Source organism: Cricetulus griseus, chromosome 2, assembly GCF_003668045.3.
Source record: "Cricetulus griseus strain 17A/GY chromosome 2, alternate assembly CriGri-PICRH-1.0, whole genome shotgun sequence".
Taxonomy (NCBI): Eukaryota; Metazoa; Chordata; class Mammalia; order Rodentia; family Cricetidae; genus Cricetulus; species Cricetulus griseus.
Window position 1 is genome coordinate 309014134 of NC_048595.1, and position 7017 is coordinate 309021150.

Consider the following 7017-nt stretch of genomic DNA (forward strand, 5'->3'; position numbering starts at 1 on the left):
GGAGCTACAGAGTAGGCCAAGCTGTATTCTTCATTGGCTCTCCTCTAGAGGCCACTTCTGAACAGGCCCTGACTTCAAAAGTTTCTGCATTTCCACCAATGGGAAAATAAGCAGTAAGCATCCCCAAAAGCCAACACAGTGGCTGACCAGCTTGTTTTGAATCTGGTCTTGAATTTTCCACAGAGGTGGTTGGGTTCAGATTCTCTGAAAATAGCAATTGTTGATTACTAACAATTTCAAACATAATCTCAACTGAGGGTCTACAGAAAGCACATTGTGACAAGTAGCTATCAGTTTGTGTCCAAAACCTAGAAACCCAACTCATCTGGTTAGCACTGTATTATTGAAAAATAAGGTTTGTGCTTTGCTTTGGAAAGTCTGGTCTTTGTACTAGTCTTCCTAGGTTGCTATCAGTACATGCAAGCATTTTTACATCTGTTCCTGGAAAGGTGTTTTTCCTAATCAGTGAATAGCAATTTTGGCTTTAATTAGATTTTAAATTGAAAATATATAGGAGAATGATAAGTAGTTACTTGGTATGTTGTATACCTCTTTTCCTGTGCCATTGTGGTTTCCAATCGATTAAAAAACAAGTACTGAATTTCTCATTTCAGAACTCAAAATGGCAGTGTAATAGACAATTAAATTTAACATATGGGAAAGGAAAATCAGACGGTTTATATGGATGTCCTTTACCAAAACAAAATTGGGGCTAGGGATAAGAAAAAGTAAACATGTAAGTATTGCTAGTTAGGGTGAGTTATTTACACAAACTATACTGTCTATCGAGCACGAGAACACTTGGGGGCTGTGTGAGAGCCAGATACTACTGTTGGGGTTTTATTTGACAAGGGAAGTAGCCTAAAAAAAAAAAAAAAATGTATAGAGATTGTTAAGTGCTCAAACCTGGACTTTGTCAGGCTCTTCAAACACCCTTGATAAACTACTTGTCCTAGGCTAAATACTGGGAAAGTAGTGTGCAAAGATTAGACTGTTTAACAGAAATACATGTTTAAGGCAAAAAGGATTTTGAGGTGGCCAGAACTATAAAAAGGTTTCTTTGTAGTATCCAAATACTAATCTGCAGGCCTGTGATGACGTGGAAATATTGAACTTTGGAAACTCTAAAGTTAGGAAAATTCTGAAAAATGTATCAGTTAGCACTCTTAAAGGATAGTCAAAAAATATTTTTTCTCCTTTTGATTACTTGATAGAAATTGTTTTTTTTTCAGTTTTAAGTAAATATTACAAGTTAGACCTATAATAAGTCTTGGAAGATAAAGTAATGATGAGTTGTAAAATAATGTTGTTGAGTATATAATGTGAAATGAAAGTTTTATACCACAAAGATAGAGTTTTCTGAAAATTTGGTTTTCTAAGGAAACATTGGGGTTTTTTAAGGTGCCGTTGCTCTTGCCTCTACATAAATCAACACCTGAAGTGTGGTGATGGTTCTAAACAAATGCGGTAGAACTAGTTTTCCTTTTTGGTATTTCAATCACTGGTATCTACTAGTCCAGTTTAATGTCAGCAGGTAACACAAGGAAGCATGGCAGAATACTGCTGACATCAGTCCTCAGTCCCTAAGCAAGTCTGTTTGCCTGTCACAGAGAACGGAAATAACTCAGGATAATCTTCACCTCCAGAGAATGAAAACAGATGCCTTGTTACCAACCCACGAGCTAGGATCCTCTGTATTTTCTATCCCATTCATAGGTGAACTCTTGAGTTTGATAACGTGAATGTGCGAGACACTGCTATGGTCAAAATAGTCAATGTAGAAAAAAACAAAAACTGCTCAAGGAACCTAGTTTTTAGTTGAGGCCAAAAGGAGCGCGGAGCGGGTGTTGGGGGTGCATATACAACCTCTAATGAAAACCAAAGAGACCTGAACGTTAATTTATATGAGGTATTCGCAGAAGTCCAGGAGAAGAATTTGATGGGTAGGCTCAGTTAAAGATGCCGGCCAAAGGAATGATATATTCAAAAGCTAAGAAAGACCTTAAGAATTGAGGTTATGGAGAAATAGAAAACTAGTAAAAAGAATTACAGTGAGTGATGCAAATGGTTTATCAGAGATTTAAAAAACAAAAAAGTGATTCAGAGGCCTTTGAGCCGCATAAAAGGCTGGCTTACTCATGCAAAGGGTTTGACCTTTCATAGTACAGTCTCTGTGTCTAATATTGGAGCCATAGGTACTTAAGGATGACCTAATACCTATTTACTTCTTGTTCTGGCCTTCTAACCATGGACGTTCTTAGAAAGAAGCCAGCACACTTTATCATAGAGATGACCACATCGGTTCAATAGTCAGGCTGAAAGAGAACAAACCGGAAGGTAGAATCAATAGTAGCCTCAGGTGTTTCCTGATATACGTAAGATCTGTGATGTTGTGCATATACTACTTCATCATGCCAAACATATTTCACACTCTGCTGTGTTCCATGCTAGCATGAGATTTGTAGGGAAGGCAATTGTAGAAACATTGCTTAACCAAGTTGACATATTACAACTCTTAGAGTACCACTTTTATCTCAAATCTTCTAATATTAAATTGTTGCCTCCCTTGTGTTATCCATCAGCAGTCTGAAAACTAGATCTGTTGTTTTAGTTCTACATCTCCCACGCAGGTGTGGGAATTCAACCTCACACATGGTTAGGCAATCCCACATGCTGAATTCATATCTATTGTGATATGTCTCCTGTAACTCCAGAACTATGAAAAGAACATTCTGCCCTCCAAAAGCACACAGAGTTACAGTGGAGGGACTAGCATGCTGCTATCGTTATTTAAACCAAGAAAAACACTGAAGACAAGATGAAAGAGCTAATAAAAATGTGTTCTTATTCCTGGTTCTAAAACCCTAACAGCTGGTCTTTCCCATGCTGAATAATGTTACATAAATAATCCAGCCAGGAAACGGAGGGGCTATGAAAAAGTCTGCAGAGTGATAGATGGTCTTGGCCATGCTGCTCATCACACCCAGAGGAGTTAAAAGGAAGAAAGTGGTCACTGCAAGATATTGGTGAAATGGTGCTGTCATGTGCCATCAGCAGCTGCAGCATCTCAGTTACCTGGGTCATGTGTCACCCATGCTACAGCAATTTTCTTCCTAAGTGTACTAACACTCCTTAATCTATTCCACAGGGATCTTTTGTGTTCCATTCAGATTTGTCATCTTTTAGTCTTGGAAATCTAGAAGAAGGTAAAATAAATGTTACCCTTAAAATCAAGCTTAATCATGTATAATTTTTAAAAAGCAAATATCCTGTGTACATTCTATTTCATATTCTTACCCACATAGCCTAGCCAAAATTGATGTCCCATTTCCGACTCCTATATTCTCCTTTCAATAAAGGCTGTGCAGTCACACTTAAAAATAAATGCAAAAGGTGCCCTCAGAAAGGAATAGATGTTCAGCCTAAAACCATAAATGCAACTCTTCCATGTACAAGCAGGCAAAGTGGCAGCAGGGCACCACAAGCCTCAATGCAAGTTTGGGTGAGAAGGTACAAAAGCCTTCCCAGCCTTGAACTCTCAGAGCCCTGTGTTCCCTTCACTGGTCTCCACTTCTATTTGCTAGCAGTTTCTTAATTTGGGGCTAAGAACTCTTGGAGAAAGAACGGTATTTGTTTTTATTTGTTTCTCAAAGATAGTTCTTGGAAATCCCATTGTAGCTGGAATTTCTATACTTGTAATATGTACCCAGTGTTTTATCTCCCCCAACCTTGTATGAGAGCTCACTTTGATCTTTTAGAAGTCTCAGGAGACTAAAGTAGTTACTTCAGTAGGGGAGATGCATGGACATAGGCTTATTTGGGGGTATCGGTAAGAATGAACTCACCTGTTGGCTACATGTGCATGAATATCCACAACAAACTGGAAGAAGAAAAGCAAGGACAACAGAAAAAAATACTGTTAGGTCTTTAGTGGTTTAATAGTTTCCATATTTCTCTTCCATCTCTTGTATTCTGTTGGTTATGTTTGCATCTGTAGGATGGAACTTGAAGAAACAATCCCAAAAAGACAAACATGGTATGTACTTACTCATATATGGATTTTAGACATAGAGCAAAGGATTACCAGCCTGCAATCCACACCGCCAGAGAAGCTAGTAAACAAGGAGGACCCTAAGAGAGACATACATGGTCCCCCAGAGAAGAGGAAAGGGACAAGGTCTCCTGAGCTAATCGGAAGCGGGGGGGGGGGGGGGGGGGGCAGTTAGGAGAAAGAGAAGGGTAGAGGAGTGCCAGATTTCTCTCTAAACCTATAATGCCCCCCTCTATTATGGTATATATTTTTTTGCTCTCCTCTATTCTTCCCCTGACTCGAAAATCTGGCACTAGAGAAATGTCCAGAGATCTACAAGGTTGACCCCAACTAACAATCTAAACAATAGTTGAGAGGCTACCTTAAATGCCCTTCCCTGATAATGAGATTGATGACTACCTTATATGCCATCCTAGAGCCTTCATGCAGTAGCTGATGGAAGCAGAAGCAGACACCCACAGCTAAACAGAGCTGAACTCTGGAATTTAGTTGCAGAGAGGGAAGAGTGATGAGCAAAGGGGTCAAGACTAGGCTGGTGAAACCCACAGAAACAGTTGACCTGAACAAGGGGGAGCTCATGGATCCCAGACTGATAGCTAGATTCTGGTTAATCTATGGGGTCTCTGGTAGTGGATCAGTATTTATCCGTAGTACAAGAATGGACTTTGGGAGCCCACTCCACATATTGGGATGCTCTCTCAGCCTAGACACATGGGGAGGTATAATGCGCTCAAGGTATAACGTGTGCAAAGGACAATCCGAAGTCTGTAAGGCTAAGATTTCTTTATTCAGATGAACACCAGCCAAATGTAAGCCAGAATGTGCCCAGAGGCAACAAGCTAGGAAGGCCAGAGAAAGAAGGTGTCTCCACGTGTCGTCAGCCCCTTAAGAATTGCCCCCAGTCATCTTCAACCTCCCCTGACCACGCCCTCAAGCACACCTGTAGGAGCTTCTAGGAGGCGGGGCTACAGTGTCTTCCTACAGGGGAGAGTCTAGGCCCTGCTCCAAATGATTTGACAGACTTTTAAGCTCCCCCATGGAGAAGGCTTCACCCTCCCTGGGGAGCACAAAGGGGATGGGACATGGGATCCTTGGGGAGCAGGAGAGGAATGGAGGGAGAGGGAACTGGGATTGACATGTAAAACAAGCTTGCTTCTAATTTAAATTAAAAAATTTTTACTTAAAATAGTTTCCATATTTTTTCACTGCCTTCTGTGTACTTTTATTTGCTGTAATCCAAGGTACATTCATACTCAAGTTTCTGCTCCTGTGATTGCCCTAAAATAGCATGACTCACTAAGTATGACATACTTCCTGCTTTCCTCAGAGTCTTCAACCCTTTGCTCAAAAAATGGTTCAGTAGGCTCCCCAACATGACTTTTTTCTCATTAAAAAAGTTAAAGTCTATGAATTATTGAAAATGTACAAAATATATGCACAAAGTAAGGGATTTCTAGAAACAATATTATGTACTCCTGAAAATTATGTGAAGACATCTGTAAGATTTTTAAATTTTATTTTCACCAAATGAAATGAAACAGAGCATACAAGCTTTGACTTTAGGCTTCTTCCATTTAACAATATCATAAACATTTATACACAAATTTTAAAAATTGCCATTTAAGTTATATACCATGTAAAAACAATTACAGAGCAGTCCACTATAGGTTGCAATTTATTTAAGTAACAGTTTGTTATTAAACACAAATTGTTTCCACTCTGAAAATGGCATACTTAAAACATATCATGGCTCAAATCACATCAGTGTCTTCCAGGTTAATTTATTTCATACATGTACTTAACAAAATGATACCCTGTTTCCACTTAGATCTGTCTGGGTAGGATCCAGGATAAGCTTCACATGTCAGCAAGAATGTTGACAGATTTCCTCTTATGTCTCAAGGTTAGTTGGAAAACTACACATCACCCTACCTGTAACTTGTAAGCACTCATTTTAAAAACATGCTTAACATTTATGTTTCATTAACTTTTCATAGAATAGGGGATGGTGCATAGTAAACAATTCCCTCACCTCATCATGAGTCTCTGTATGATGTACTCCATGCATTAGGAGAGGGACTCAATAGCTACAGTGCCAGATTTCAACCCACATCTAAACATTGCAGGAAATTGGACAAGGTAGAGGTTTACTCAGTTTATGAAGCTCTTAGTAGGAAATGGATGGGGCCCAGTCTGAATAAAAGATTCTAGAACTTTGGAGACTGATGGAGATAGAATAACAGAGCAGGGGTGGACTGTGATGGAATACTCAGTCTGAGCAATGGCCTAAATGCCAATTGACATTCATGTCTAAACAGACTTTACACATTCATGGTGCATTGGGGCTGAATCTCCATTTAAATAATATTGGGGGGTATCTATTTACTAAAAATTTTGCTTGAAGTCACCTTTTTTGTTTATTTGTTTTTTGAGACATAGTTTCTCTGTATTGCTTTGGAGCCTGTCCTGGAACTTGCTTTGTAAACCAGGCTGGCTTCAAACTCAAGAGATCCACCTGCCGCTGCCTCAGTGCTGGTGTGCACCACCAATGCCCTGCCTGAAGTCACTTTTTTAATCTATAGGATGCAGTATCGACATGACCATTAAATATGAAATAAAGTTCTAACATAAAACAACAGTGGTTGATAAGATCAATTGATTGATTGATTGATTGATTATGGAATATGATTGTCAGAGTAAAACGGTCAGAATCACTGCAAAAACATATGCCAGCATGTTAGTGGTTTTACCTAGGACTGATCAGTGAATTTATTTCTTTAGCTTTTGAAGAATACAGGCAGTGGTGGCAAAGATGCCATTGATGCCCTTCCCCTAAAATAAGATTGATGTCTACCTTGGTTACCATTCCTAGAGCCTTCATCCAGTAGCTGTTCGAAGCAGAAACAAGCACCCACAACTAAGCACTGAACCATACTCCTGAAATCCAGTTGTGGAGAGGGAGGAGG